Source organism: Hyla sarda, chromosome 4 (assembly GCF_029499605.1).
Source record: "Hyla sarda isolate aHylSar1 chromosome 4, aHylSar1.hap1, whole genome shotgun sequence".
Taxonomy (NCBI): domain Eukaryota; kingdom Metazoa; phylum Chordata; class Amphibia; order Anura; family Hylidae; genus Hyla; species Hyla sarda.
Genome location: NC_079192.1, coordinates 123,052,583 through 123,067,402, shown reverse-complemented (window position 1 = coordinate 123,067,402; position 14,820 = coordinate 123,052,583). Strand labels below are relative to the sequence as shown.

At 48.7% G+C, this 14,820-nt stretch overlaps 1 protein-coding gene across 21 annotated transcripts in view; it reads right to left on the bottom strand.

Moving 5' to 3' along the window:
• Positions 1–14,820, bottom strand: part of ZNF710 (zinc finger protein 710) — a 156,266-nt gene that overhangs the window by 75,924 nt on the left and 65,522 nt on the right. For 4 of the 21 annotated variants that reach the window (XR_008892448.1, XM_056571989.1, XM_056572002.1 and 1 more), the window contains exon 1: positions 7,669–7,961. The exons of 8 other annotated variants lie outside the window; for them this stretch is intronic. The gene's annotated coding sequence lies outside the window, so the exon portion shown is untranslated. Of the gene's footprint in view, positions 1–4,463; positions 4,701–5,529; positions 5,855–7,448; positions 7,465–7,668; positions 7,964–14,820 lie in introns of those variants that run through there. 9 more of the 21 variants (XM_056571988.1, XM_056572003.1, XM_056571995.1 and 6 more) reach the window with 4 other exon arrangements.

Genomic DNA, 14,820 nt, shown 5'->3' with positions numbered 1-14,820 from the left:
AGGGGTGTGGCTTGATGTTCCGAGGGGCATGGCCATTATATAACTACCGCCACTGCCCGCTCCAAGTGTTCGGAACAAAATGTTCAACAAAATGTTCTGAACAATGGAGCAGCGGGGTACCCCCTTAAAGTTGGAATACCCCTTTAACTTTATTTCAGCATTTTGTGCTACAGACAGGTTAGGCTGTATTCACAATGCAAACGGCAGCTCTGTCCTCTAAACCCACGGAAAGGATGGGAGTTGAGCCAAGAATAAATACTACATGTCCGATATGTTTTCTCTGCTAAACCCCTCTAAATAAAACTAACACCGGGTGCAGCACAAAGATCACAGCGGTCCCACCTGCGGGACCCCCCCAATCAGACATCTTATCCCCTATCCTTTGGGCAGGGGATAAGATGTCTAGGGGTGGAGTACCCCTTTAATATGCGGCTGGGGAGGGGGGATTGAAAATAATGCCAAACTTACATAGCCCCAGTCCTTCACAGCTCCAGGTTGGTTATATCTGGTCCCCTAATCTTCTGTCTTCTTGCTGCTTCTGGCAGGACCTGCCATCTCAGTAAATCAATGGCAACAGCGAGGTCCAGTGCAGGTCTTGTGCATTGATTGGCTGAACAGGCAGGTCCTGCTGTAAGCACATGTCTCGGAAGGATGAAGAAGACAGAAGATGGAGGACTAGACAAAGCTGAACATGAGCTACAGGGATCAGTGGGAAACAGGAGCTATGTATATATGGCTTGCATTGACCTCTTTCAGCAGGATAAAACATCCTGCCGCACTGTAAAAACCGGCCAGGAATGGATTAAAGAACGTGACAAAGAGTTCAAACTGTTGACTTTGCTTTCCAAAATTCCAGATTTCAGTCCAATTTAAAGGGGTACTCCGGTGGAAAACATTACAAGCACAGTGCTCTCTGCTGACATCTCTGTCCATTTTAGGAACTGTCCAGAGCAGCATATGTTTGTTATGGGGATAGTTCTTAAAATGGACAGAGATGTCAGCAGAGAGCTCTGTGTTCCATAAAGAAAATAATTTCCTCTGTAGTATTCAGCAGCTAATAAGTACTGGAAGGATTAAGATTTTTTAACAGAAATAATTTAAATCTGTTTAACTTTTTGGCACCAGTTGATTTAGAAAAAATGTTTTCCACCGGAGTACCCCTTTAACATCGGTCAGATGTGCTGGAAAAATAAGTCGGATCCCTGTAGACTGCACCCCACAGTTAACAGGACCTAAAGGATGTGCTGCTAACATCCTAGTGCCAGATACCACAGACCCCTTCAGAGGTCTTGGGGAGTCGAAACTTCAGCATATTAGAGCTATTTTGGCAGCACAAAGGGGGGATCTATGCAATTTTAGGCAGGTGGCTTGATGTTATGCCTATTCAGTTATGGTTGGTAACAATAATACAGAGAATGTGATGAACAGTGAATGCCTTTCACTTTAGGATAAAACCAGTTGCTATAATAGAAGGCTCAGTTATTGAAGGAAAGACTAAGATTTGTGTAAGCATGAGGGTCTAAATTAACACTGCGCCATATGACATGCACCTTTTAACCACTTTATCAGCTGGTTTCACTCCTCCAATAATAGGAAAGTTCGGAATTATAGGTCTGTTTTCTATGCGGTCTTCAAATCTCGGTACACTGTAATTTCATGCATGAAATACATCTAAAGTTATAAAAAGATATTATTTCTTCAGGGAAAATACAGACGCACCTTTGAATTACATAAATTGCTGAATCCTTGCAACTGATCTTGGTCTGTATTATTTGTTTAGTTTCTCAATCACTCTAAATTATATTATTTTAAAGCTCAAGTAACAGTTGGTATTTGTGAATTTGTTATAAATAAAATTTCTTTTTTTTTTTGTGCATTATTATGGGGGCTGCCATCTTGCCTGAGCTGTTTTTAACCGGCTTTAGTAATAGGCTTTACAAAAAGCCCAATGGACCATAGACAGCAATAGACAGAAGCTGACCAATTCAGGTGAATTGGAGATGCTACTGGCCATTCTATGTGACCTTTTCAGAGGTCAATTTACAGAAGGGGGATACTGAGCTCTGCTGTGAATGGTGGTAGTTACACTGTACTCCTGTCTCTCATGAAAAGAAAGGAATTACTGGAAAATGATCTGTACATAACCGGAAGTCTCAGCTTACTCTTTGGCCCAGTGACTGAAATGGAAACTGCTAAATTTCTGGAATAATTAAAAAAATAAAGATGGTAAAATGGAAACATTGACATAAATGAAATTGAAAACATCAACAAAAATTCTTAAAAAATATGGTTAACATAAAAATCTGTTTTATCTGTTGACACATTCCCTTTAACTCTCCTTTGTGTAATGCTCCCACAGGCAGTATTAGACTTGCAGTATAAATACACCTAACTAATACGCAAAAAGAATGAAAAAATAAATAAACCTCCTAAAAACAAGGTCATAACCGTTATCTGCTCATATACTTATCATAATGGAAATGAATTAAACTACAAGAACAGAACGGCAGAAGTTAATATTAAGGGTAAAAAAAGAGATCAGAAAGGCAGAACTGAACGAGTACTTCAAAAGCAGGATGACAAATTTGGAAAAAAGGAGGGAGACTTAATGGAAACCGACTATACATAAAGTGTGATAGATACATTCCATGAGCAGGGTTTTTTTTCTTTTTTTGCAATAGTTGGTGGTGACTTAGGAGACAATTTGCCTTCTAATCTGCCAAGTAATAAGAACTTTCAATATACCGTATATACTCGAGTATAAGCCGAGTTTTTCAGCACGATTTTTCGTGCTGAAAACACCCCCCTCGGCTTATACTCGAGTGAACTCCCCCACCCGCAGTGGTCTTCAACCTGCGGACTTCCAGAGGTTTCAAAACTACAACTCCCAGCAAGCCAGGGCAGCCATCGGCTGTCCGGGCTTGCTGGGAGTTGTAGTTTTGAAACCTCCGGAGGTCCGCAGGTTGAAGACCACTGCGGCCTTCAACATCATCCAGCCCCCTCTCACCCCCTTTAGTTCTGAGTACTCACCTCCGCTCGGCGCTGGTCCGGTCCTGCAGGGCTGTCCGGTAAGGAGGTGGTCCGGTGAGGAGGTGGTCCGGGCTGCTATCTTCACCGGGGGCGCCTCTTCTAAGCGCTTCGGGCCCGGCCTCAGAATAGTCACGTTGCCTTGACAACGACGCAGATGCGTCGTTGTTAAGGCAACGGCTCTATTCCGGGCCGGAAGCGCGGAGAAGAGGCGCCCCCGGTGAAGATAGCAGCCCGGACCACCTCCTCACCGGACCACCTCCTCACCGGACAGCCCTGCAGGACCGGACCAGCGCCGAGCGGAGGTGAGTACTCAGAACTAAAGGGGGTGAGAGGGGGCTGGATGATGTTGAAGGCCGCAGTGGTCTTCAACCTGCGGACCTCCGGAGGTTTCTAAACTACAACTCCCAGCAAGCCCGGACAGCCGATGGCTGCCCGGGCTTGCTGGGAGTTGTAGTTTTGAAACCTCTGGAGGTCCGCATGTTGAAGGCCGCAGTGGTCTTCAACCTGCGGACCTCCGGAGGTTTCAAAACTACAACTCCCAGCAAGCCCGGACAGCCGATGGCTGCCCGGGCTTGCTGGGAGTTGTAGTTTTGAAACCTCTGGAGGTCCGCAGGTTGAAGACCACTGAGGGCGAATGATGAGAAGAGGATGATGAAGGGGGGGGGGGTGTGGGGATGATGAAGGGGGGTGGGGATGATGAAGGGGGGGGGGTGTGGGATGATGACAAGGGGATGATGAAGGGGGGATGTGTGGGATGATAAGGGGATGTGTGGGATGATGACAAGGGGATGATGAAGGGGGGATGTGTGGGATGATAAGGGGATGTGTGGGATGATGACAAGGGGATGATGAAGGGGGGATGTGTGGGATAAGGGGATGTGTGGGATGATGACAAGGGGATGATGAAGGGGGGATGTGTGGGATGATGACAAGGGGATGATGAAGGGGGGATGTGTGGGATAAGGGGATGTGTGGGATGATGACAAGGGGATGATGAAGGGGGGATGTGTGGGATGATAAGGGGATGTGTGGGATGATGACAAGGGGATGATGAAGGGGGGATGTGTGGGATGATGACAAGGGGATGATGAGGATGTTAATGACGGGTCTGGATGATGACAGGGGGGGATGAGGTATTTCCCACCCTAGGCTTATACTCGAGTCAATAACTTTTCCTGGGATTTTGGGTTGAAATTAGGGGTCTCGGCTTATACTCGGGTCGGCTTATACTCGAGTATATACGGTAGATAAATTGTGAATAATCCAAAAGGTATATTATACAGATCTACCATACACAATACAGGTAGATGGCCTACTGGCCTTTTCTTGCTGTCAAATTCAGACGAACTATTAAAGGGGTTATCCAGCAGAAAGCGTTCCTTTATAAAGATGTTCAGGCTGTTTGCTTTAATAAAAAACAAACCTGTACATACCTTCCGTGGCCTCTGGTAATGCTGCTCCTGTTTTCCAAATGTTCTCCTCTACCGGGTGGTGGGGGGCGAATGGTTGGGTGGGTCAATACGAGAATTGCTGCTAAGCCACTCACTTGCCACAGCAGTGTCTCGTCTCAGACAGTGATTGGCATAGTGGCTATGAATTGGGCTCAGGCATTGGGCCCTAGCACCAGGAAGAAGAGTGAGGCTGAGACCACGCTGGGCCCAAGACGTTAACTGCCTTTCAGCAAATCACTGGCTGAGTTGGGACACCGCTGTGGCCAGTTACTGGCTGAGCGCAACTGACATTTGGCCCCCAGCACTTGGAAGAGGAGAGCACCAGAGTTCAGGAGCAGCATTACTGAAGGCAGTGGGGTAGCACAGAATGTAAATTATTTATTTATTTTTAATCAGACAGCCTGGCATCTTTATAAAGATAACACTTCCTGCTGGGTAACCCCTTTAAAATATAGCAGTACATTACTACCATCAGTACATTTTAGCACCTAAACCACAAAATTCTCAGCAACCTAAAATCATGTTTGTCTTCATAAACACCAACGCGCACACACACAAGAATATAAACTAAAACTGAAAAACTTAGCATTTTCAGAAGAACAATAAAGTAATATTAGGTAGTATATCTGAAATGACGGCCTATATTTATATCACCATGGCCTACTGCTTATACAGTAGCAAGATATTCCAGCTACGAATCAACAGGTACACACTGTAGTAATATAGGTTATATGGAGAAACAAATAATACTTCCACTGTTCCCTGCCTGTAATTCTGGGATGGCATCCTATACATTGTGCAGATGATACTGCAGCCTATCACCGGCCTCAGTGGTCATGTTCTATACATGAAGGAAGAGGCCGCAGAGACCAGCGACTAGCTGCAGAAGCATGTGCACATGTGTACGCAACATTGAGCAGCACTTCCAGTGGGGGAATATAGAGCGGCAGTTAAGAATTTGGCAACTAAGAATTTCATGGTGACGTCAGCCCTTTCCAATAGGTGTTGTCAATCTTTATTTTAAAAAAGGAAAAACTGTTTTACTTACCTCTCCCTTCATTCCCACGCTGCCTGCAGTTGGTGCCCTGGTGTTACATGAGCAACGGACATCAGTAGTATGGAGCATGACCGCAGAAAGGGGGATCGGCGTGGGAACAGAGGTAAAGGCAAGTAAAATAATATGTATGCTTTTTTTGAAAGATGAGGGGACACTAATTACTGTGACACACAGATGAGAGGACAAACAGGGGGAAGATGAGGGGACAGTATTGACTGTGACACATGGGAGAGATGAGGGCACAGTAATAACTGACACACTGGGGAGAAAAGGCGACAGTATTGTCTTTGGCACAAAGGGGGAGATGAGGGGGAAGTAATGACTGACACAGGGAGAGATGAGGGGACACTAATGACTGTGACACAGGGAGAGATGAGGGGACACTAATGACTGTGACACAGGGAGAGATGAGGGGACACTAATGACTGTGACACAGGGAGAGATGAGGGGACACTAATGACTGTGACACAGGGAGAGATGAGGGGACACTAATGACTGTGACACAGGGAGAGATGAGGGGAGACTAATGACTGTGACACAGGGAGAGATGAGGGGAGACTAATGACTGTGACACAGGGAGAGATGAGGGGACACTAATGACTGATCATATGACATCACATAAACTGTTGCCCTCCTGCTCCATTCACTAAACCAGTGTTTCCTAACCAGCTACAACGCCCAGCATGTCCAGACCGCCAAAGGATGGTGGCATCTTGGAAACACTGCACTAGACCCTGCTGACATCTACAGGTGCCAGCAAATTGTATAGGGCACTAGTGTCTATTGTGCTAGTGAACCCCTGACATCCCCTTCCATCGGATAACATTCGAAGGAGGAATTGTGTTCAGTTTCAGCTAATTAGAGAACTGTAAACTGCAAAAACATGCAGGCAAACAGCTGGGGGCGCTACTATAGGTGCCCTGCTTCCACCCTGGTTGACCCCCTTTTTAGTTATACTCGATCCTGGGCAGCAGTATCACATCTGAGTTAATGGAAGCAGCAGGTTGCTTTAAAAAAAACAAACAAAACAAAAAACACAATATGCCTGACACATGTTGCTAATTTTGTTTTTACAGCGAAACTAAAATATAAAAAGAGCACAGATGCCAGGCGGTAATAAAAACAGAGGGCATATTCTGCTACATCGCACATACAGTCTCTTCTGCGAGTCAATACAAATATTCAGACTATATCCCCTGGATCCAGATATGATAACCTAGAGAAGTGGTCTTCAACCTGCGGACCTCCAGATGTTGCAAAACTACAACTCCCAGCATGCCCGGACAGGTAGTTTTGAAACATCTGGAGGTCTGCAGGTTGAAGACCACTGACCTAGAGGATTGGTTTCCAAACTAGGGACCTCCGGATGTTGCAAAACTACAACTGCCTTGCAAAACTACAACTCCCAGCAGAGAGTTGTAGTTTTGCAACAGCTATAGACCTAGGACCTATAGGATGGTCGAAACAACTACTGGGATATCCTGCCATGTCTGCCACCAGATACAATAGCTGAGGTGTGTCTCCTGCGCCACCCAGGACTATGCCAGGATTTCACATATTTTTAAGCGCTGGCCAACATGGATCTCAATTCTGGCAATAGATGCGTGCCAATGCTTTCTGCCAGTGCCCACTTTTACTACTATTAGGATGATACCCATTCCCAGTCTGGAGGAGTGTGGGCACAGGAGGGTGATGTGTTCTGCTGGGCACAGAGCTCCTCACCAGTGTGAACTGTGCCCATCCCCTGGTACTGAACTCCCAGGCACATGCTCTCTGGCTCAGCATCATCCCCCAAGCTCTGACAAGATAAAGTTTACAGCTCCTGAGGAGGAGAGCAATAAACTTCAGCCCCCTCCTGTACCCCCTTCCAATATCCCTTCACTAGAATGTTTCTCTCCATCACACCACACCTTGAGTGACACAGGCGAATGTGGAAGTGAAAGAGAAGACATGCTGCTCCTGTGGCAGCTCACACCCCCCTGCTCAGGCAACGTCCATGTTCCCCTGCCGACCCTTCCCTAGAGAGAACGTACCATCCAGACCCCTCCGAGGGGGGGTAAGACAAGAGTGGGTAAAAGTGCCCATGCCCATAGAGAGCATAAAAGTGAGGGGGGAGAGGGAGGGACTCACCCTGAGGTGAAGTGCGGGGTCTCCGGGCAGCACAGACGCAGGAGCTCCTGCTGAGATGTCTTATCTCTTCTTCTCTCTCTCAGTCACTGCTTCTCGGCTTCTACTGTGTCTTGTGTAGCAGGAAGGAAGAAGGGAATGAGGCAGGGCTGACGTGAATGGATGCAAAACAGCTCCTCCTAAGCCTACGAGAGAGAAAGACAGAGGAGAGAAGCAGCAGCCGGCAACAGCCCTGTCTCTATCTCTTTTGTTTTCTCACTTCCTCCCCTCCTCCTCCGCCACCAAGTTTTCTTTCTCTCTTTACACCATAGACCGGGGATTTCTTCTCCCCTTGAAACTCCTCTGGGTGCAGTAAAAGCAGAAGCTGCCCTTATTGTCCTCCTTCTTCCTCCTTTCTCTTCCCTCTTCTTCTGGTTTCTCTGGTAGTTTTGTAGAGACAGAGGCATTCTGGGGCGATATATGGGATGTAGAGAATAGGGAATAAGTCACCTATGGATGAGATGTGTCACTTGTCAGGGATCACAGGAGAGAAACCATATATCCTGATTACCTTTATATTCTATCTCATATCTGTCTAATCTATCTCACATACATACATGTATATATCTCACACATCTAATCTATATATATCTCACACATCTATCTCACATATATATCTCACACATCTAATCTATCTCACATATATATCTCACACATCTATCTCACATATATATCTCACACATCTAATCTATCTCACATATATATCTCACACATCTATCTCACATATATATCTCACACATCTAATCTATCTCATATCTGTCTAATCTATCTCACACACACACACACATATAAATATATATATATATATATATATATATATATATATATATATATCTCACATCTAATCTATCTCACATACATATCACGCACATCTAATCTATCTCACATATATATCCCACACATCTAATCTATCTCACATATATATCTCACACATCTAATCTATCTCACATATATATCTCACACATCTAATCTATCTCACATATATATCTCACACATCTAATCTATCTCACATATATATCTCACACATCTAATCTATCTCACATATATATCTCACACATCTAATCTATCTCACATACATATCCCGCACATCTAATCTATCTCACATACATATCCCGCACATCTAATCTATCTCACATATATATCTCGCACATCTAATCTATCTCACATATATATCTCACACATCTAATCTATCTCACATATATATCTCACACATCTAATCTATCTCACATATATATCTCACACATCTAATCTATCTCACACATCTAATCTATCTCACATATATCTCACACATCTAATCTATCTCACATGTAAAAAGCCTAATTGGCTGCATTTGTGGGAGTGGCGTGGGGTATATAAACTCCCCTCTCCCTCAGGTAGGGGCGTATGACTCGTGGGCGGTATTTCTCTTGCAGGATACCGTGTTAGGAGGTGTCAGTTGTTTGCAGTGGGTTGCAGTTATTTTCGTGTTTCAGGTCGGTGAGTATCACTCCTGCCGCAGGCCCAGGCCCCTGTCCCGGTTACCCGCCTGCTACCTGCTCGCTGCCGCTCTGGGGGAGCGCTGCTCCTGAGGGTCGCGCGGCCCGTCCTCTCCTGCCGGCCGTCATCACTCGCTCGGCTGGCCGGGGGGGGAACGGGTTGTCGGGCCCTGCACTGCGGCGTTCTCCCCGGTGTTGCGCTTCCGGGTGTGGGTGGGGGACCTCCCTGGTTCCTGGGCCTGGTGCCCCGCTTCCACGCCATCTCCTGCCTCGTGCGCTGGCTGGGCGGGGCTTCTGGCCCGGGGGGGGGTTAGTGACGGCGTCGTCCGGCGCCGCGGTGCTGCCATTGCTCAGCCGGAGGACGCTGCCGCTGACGGCCTCCCCACAAACTGCCCCGGCCAAAGGGGAGGGGTTTCCCGGGACCCGCAACACAGTCCCGCTCCCCTTCGCCGCTCGGCTGGGGGGGGGGGGGGGTCGATTCGGTTTTCAGTTAGAGCCACGCACGGAGGCCACAGCTTCCCTCCAGGGCACGTAGGCCCTACTAATCACGCCGGATTTTTCTCAGGGGACAGCGACTCTTTCCCACCACTGCTCCAGCCCCCCCGTTTCACATACAAGGTGGGCACATGGCAGGAGTCGCTAGGCCCAGCCGGTCCTGGTTGCCAGAGGGAGGGGGAGGGGGTGTCAAGGGAGCGGGGTTGGGAGCTGCTTGTCACCACTACGGCACGGAACTTGTTTGCTTGATGTCACTGTATACATATATGTAGCTTGACGGCCGGTGGCTCATCAACGTTGGCAGTTACGGTCAGTCAGGTTGCTTCCTGCCTCATCACGTTTTGCTTGCTCCACAGGGTACCAGGTGGTCGGATTGTGTCCGTATTCCCGTAACATCTCATACAGCTTTCAGTTGAGGTACTTACAGAATCAATATTAGAGAGGGGAACCGTATGTTCTCCCTCCGTCTATCACTCCATACTCATCCCGTACATTTACGCAGTCACGAGCACTCCCGCCACCGGTTAGGACGCTGCTACTGACACGTCTTCAGAGCCACGTGCGTCACCACACTCACGTCAATCGGCCCCAGCCTGACTCAATTTTCAGTTGGGGCTTGACGACATGGTTATTTCTGACTCTTCTTCAGAACGACTCGACATCACTCATAGGCAGAGGATCACCTGCGTCTGACTCATCTTCAGTGGGGTCCTCTGCGTATGCTGTTCTGACTCTTCTTCAGCGCAACAGCATACATTTAGCCTCAGTTTCAGTATCACACTTTCCTCCATCACACCTTTCGGTCGGTCACATTCATGTGTAAATTAATCTTTTCATTAAATGTCCACAGCTGGAAGCCATTACCGTGCGGTCAGTACTCCCGGTGTTGGAAGCTTTTCAGGAAATTCAGCAGGTCAGTTCCCTTCTGTAGCCAGAAGAACGGAAAAAAAAAGTCATTTTTTTTATTGTTCTCTCTTTCCTCTATTCTTGCCGGCACCCTTCTATGGCCCGGACAGGTTGCCAGCAGCATGTCTCAGCCAGCGGATATCGAGGAGGCACTCTCGGTTCCTGAGACTCCCGCCAGGGCCTCGGACCGAGGCAGCTTGCCCTCATACAGGTCCTGGACCATCCCCAGGCTAATGGAAGAGTTGAGAAGGAGGGGTGTCCCCTTCCCGGCCTCAGCTAGGAAGGGCGAGTTATTCAACTTGCTGAATGCTGACCAAGCCCCCCGGGGTAGCCAGGCTGCGGCCCAGGATCAAGTCTCAAGCGCCTCCTTGTCTCAGCTTCACACTATGATGACTGAGGTGCTTACGACGGTGTCAGGTTTCAAGGCTAGGCTAGACCTAATGGAACTCTCCAGGAGCGACAAAGCAGTCCCGACCGCAGCGTCGCCCACGGCTTCTACCTCTCAGGCCACGCCTTCAGGTATGCCACATCCTCCACCGATCATCACGCCCGCACATTTCATCCCGGCAGCCATAAAAAAGGACATCCTTGAGGGAAAAGAGGTCAACCTCGCCTCTCTGCTAATTGCCACCACGGACGTACATGATACCAAAACCGTTGCCTGCGGGGAGTTGGCGGTCACGTTCATAAGCAAGGACGCTAGGCTCAGCAGGAAGTTGAGTGTCACTGAGTTTGTGCTGGCATTTGGACTATTCAGGGACGTACTCTGTTCAGTCAGCCCTGGCCGCAGGGAGGAGTTGGACCTGTATTTACACAGGGTTGTGCAGATGGCGTACAAATACGGGGGTACCACGTTCTACGAGTACCACAAGTCTTTTTCAGCAAAAGTAGCAGCCGCATACGCGCAGTTCGGCTACGTCACCAACTGGGGGTCCATAGACACGGAGCTATACTGCGAACATTTCGCGGGTCTGAAAGCCCCCTCCTGCACCGCATGCGGGGTGACCACGCATTCCTCCAGCTGGTGCCCGCAGGTCAGCAACCCAGGGGAACCCAGCACCAGTAGGAGCCTGAACGCCTTCACCCCTCCAGCTCCAAGGAACGTGGCCGCCTTAGATAGGCTCGGTAGACCAGTGAGGTACCTGGGCAAGACCCAGATCTGCAATAACTTCAATCTTTCCTTCTGCATGTACAGCAATTGCAGACTACTACATGTGTGTTTCATTTGTTTCAGGGCTCACCCCAGCTCTATCTGCTCCCAGAAGGGCCCTCAGGCATGACTAGGCGTGGTACAGGTCCGGGTCCTCGCCCAGGTCCTAGCTGGTCATCCTGGGCCTGACTGGGTGAGATGGCTGGTGGCGGGTTTCTGCGATGGGTTCCACACAGGTTTGGTCGCTTTGCCGCAAAGCACGTATGAATGTGGTAACCTGTTATCAGCCCTTTCCGAGCCAGAGATCGTGTCCGGGCTAATCCAGCAGGAACTGGCAAAAGGTTTCATGATAGGTCCCTTTGATGTGCCCCCTTTTTCATGTTGGAGAGTCAGCCCTCTGGGGCTTGCCACAGGCAAATATTCTAATAAAAGAAGATTAATCTATGACCTCTCAGCGCCTTATTCCTCCATCATTCCCAGCATCAATGCTTTAATCCCCTCCGACGAGTTCTCCATGAAATATGCTACTATTGACCGAGCCATACAGATCATCCTACAGTTAGGGAGAAACACTTGGTTGTCCAAAGCGGACATAACGGACGCTTTCAAACTACTCCCGATCAGACAAGACCTCTGGCAATGGCACGGTGTCAGGTGGCTGGACAAGTATTATTTCGCAGTTAAGCTCACGTTCGGGGCAAAGAGCAGCCCCTGGCTCTTTGACCAACTAGCCACAGCACTGCATTGGGCACTCCAGAACGTGGCTGACTGCCAGCACGTCATACATTACCTGGATGACTTCTTACTACTCGAACATCCTAGTCTCGCTCCTCTCAACCTCACTTCACTACTGTCTCTGTTCAAGGAAATCGGGGTCCCAGTGGCACCTCACAAGACGGAGGGCCCCGTCAGGCAGCTGGTGTTCTTGGGCGTCATCCTAGACACTGTAAACATGCAGGCTAGGCTTCCCCAAGAGAAACTAGTCAGAACCCGGGAGATGATACACAACCTATCCAGGAGTCGCACAGTAACCAGGGTCGAACTCCAGAGCCTCCTGGGCATGATGGCTTTCGCTATGAGGATCATCCCGCAGGGGAGAGCCTTCATATCCAGACTTTTGGACCTTCTCCCTTCAGTATCGGGTCAGAGGCAGGTCATCCACATTAACAATGAGGCGATGGCTGACCTACTCATGTGGGATCACTTCTTGGAGAGCTGGAACGGTGTCTCTTTCTTCGTTCCCCCTTTATCAGACGGGTCCCCGACTATAGTGTCCGATGCCTCATCGGTTGGCTTCGCAGCCATTTTCAGGAACAAATGGTTAGTCGGCCCCTGGCCAGCTGAGATCCGCAACATTCCTGACTTCAGAGTAACTTCAGCCCTGTTTGAAACATTTCCCATCGTAGCCGCCGCTGCTGTCTGGGGAAATTCCTGGGCTAACTCCACAGTTCATTTTCTGTGCGATAATTCCGCTACAGTTGACATTCTCAACAGAGGACGCTCTAGGTCCCCCCACATTATGCGCTTTGTCAGGAGGTTCATTCTATTGTCTCTCCAGCACAATTTCCATTTTTTTGATCGAGCACATAGAAGGTAGGAAGAACTTGGCGGCTGATGCACTCTCTCGGGCTAAATTCGGTGTGTTTTTTCAGGTACAACCAGACGCAGACCGGGTCGGAGTCCCGGTGCCTCCGTTCCAACAACTGCTGACGGACTAGCCAGATACGTCTCCATTGCCAACACTCTAATCAAGAAGTCTTTAGCTCCCAGCACGATCCGGGCTTATGATACCGCTTGGGCGGTTTTCTTCTCCTTCATGCAGGGCTTAGGGCTTTCCCCCACAATCACTTTACACTCTGCCCTAGCTTTTGTTGGTTTTTGCCATTCTTCTTTACACTTATCCCAGAACACCATCAAACTTCACTTAACAGGTCTTCAACACCACAGGTCACTCTCGCACCCTCACGACTCTTCTCTACTCTCGGCTCATCCGATCAAAGCAGCACTCAAGGGCATTTCAGTCTTGTCGCACCCCAAATCTCTTTCTCGCGCACCGGTCACGGGGGATCTTTTCCGGGCTATGTCTTCCTTACTGGACATGCACCCTTTTGGTTTTCACCTCAGCACGGTCATCAAAGCTGCCATACACCTTGCTTTTTACGGCTTCCTTAGACCGGGGGAGTTCAGGCGCACTGGCTGCAGAGCACCCGGGCCAACCCTGAGCCAGCTATCATCCAACAGGCTAGGTTTCACTTTCACCCTTCCATCCACCAAAACCTGCAGATGGGGAGCATCCATCAGATATTTCCCCACCTCACATCAGTGGTGCCCAGTCTCGTCTCTCACCGACCTCCTCTCAATGCTGTCCGGGCAAGCAGCGGACAGTCCGCTCCTCCCGGTGGCTGGGCATGCTCTGTCTTCCTCCCAGTTTATCAGATACGTCCGCTCCCTAGTCACCATGCTAGGTCATGATCCCGCTGTCATCTCAGGACACTCGTTCAGGATCGGGGCGGCCTCCGCAGCCTCCAAACATGATGTCCCAGCTCACATCATTAAGAAGCTAGGCCGCTGGAACTCCAGCTGTTTTGACCGGTACATTCCGGATCCCTCTACCGAAATGGCTAATGTGTTTAAAGTCTTGGCGTTATGATACAAATAAAATAGAGTTACACCCTACTCTTGACTCTTTGCCCTCTATAGGCGTGCCCTCGGTCGCGGTTATTGGGCACACCTCATCCGCTGTTTGTATTTCTTAATTCTGTACTAGGTCTACCGGGGTTCCAAGGCTCAGGACGGTAAGTACTCTTGTTCTCCTTTTTCGTATACTTGCTCGTACGGCCTTTCGAGCCATGACCACAAGTAAAAAGCCTAATTGGCTGCATTTGTGGGAGTGGCGTGGGGTATATAAACTCCCCTCTCCCTCAGGTAGGGGCGTATGACTCGTGGGCGTCACCCACCCAACCCTCCCTTTTTCTATCATAATCCATACATAGGGCATGCCCTCTATAGGCGTGCCCTCGGTCGCGGTTATTGGGCACACCTCATCCGCTGTTTGTATTTCTTAATTCTGTACTAGGTCTACCGGGGTTC